This window comes from Pteropus alecto, unplaced genomic scaffold (assembly GCF_000325575.1).
Source record: "Pteropus alecto unplaced genomic scaffold, ASM32557v1 scaffold3, whole genome shotgun sequence".
Lineage (NCBI taxonomy): Eukaryota > Metazoa > Chordata > Mammalia > Chiroptera > Pteropodidae > Pteropus > Pteropus alecto.
The window spans coordinates 67,581,148-67,581,498 of record NW_006442484.1 but is presented as its reverse complement, the minus strand read 5'-3'; positions in this window follow the sequence as shown (position 1 = coordinate 67,581,498).

Sequence of the window (351 nt, the reverse complement as noted above, 5' to 3'; positions counted from 1 at the left end):
TGTTCAGTTATTCATTCAGCAAAGATAAAGACTCCCACTCACGCTAGAATCTTCAGTCGTCTTGACTTCTCCCAGTCCCCCAGCTTTTCATGACTTGGTGACTAAATAGTGTGATAGTTACCTGACTGATGCCCCTTCTTATAATCTCCCCTCCCTCAAGTCAATTTTTACATACTCTTCTGCCAGACAGATCTTCCCAAGACACTCCAAAGTGGGCCAAGAGTAATTTATGATTTCGGATGGGAACCTCCTTCACTCGGTTTCCTTCCCTTACCCCATCGGAAGGGCTCAACATAGTTTAATTTTCAAGCCTCTTTATAATGTCTCTCAAAACATGTTTGAACCCAATTT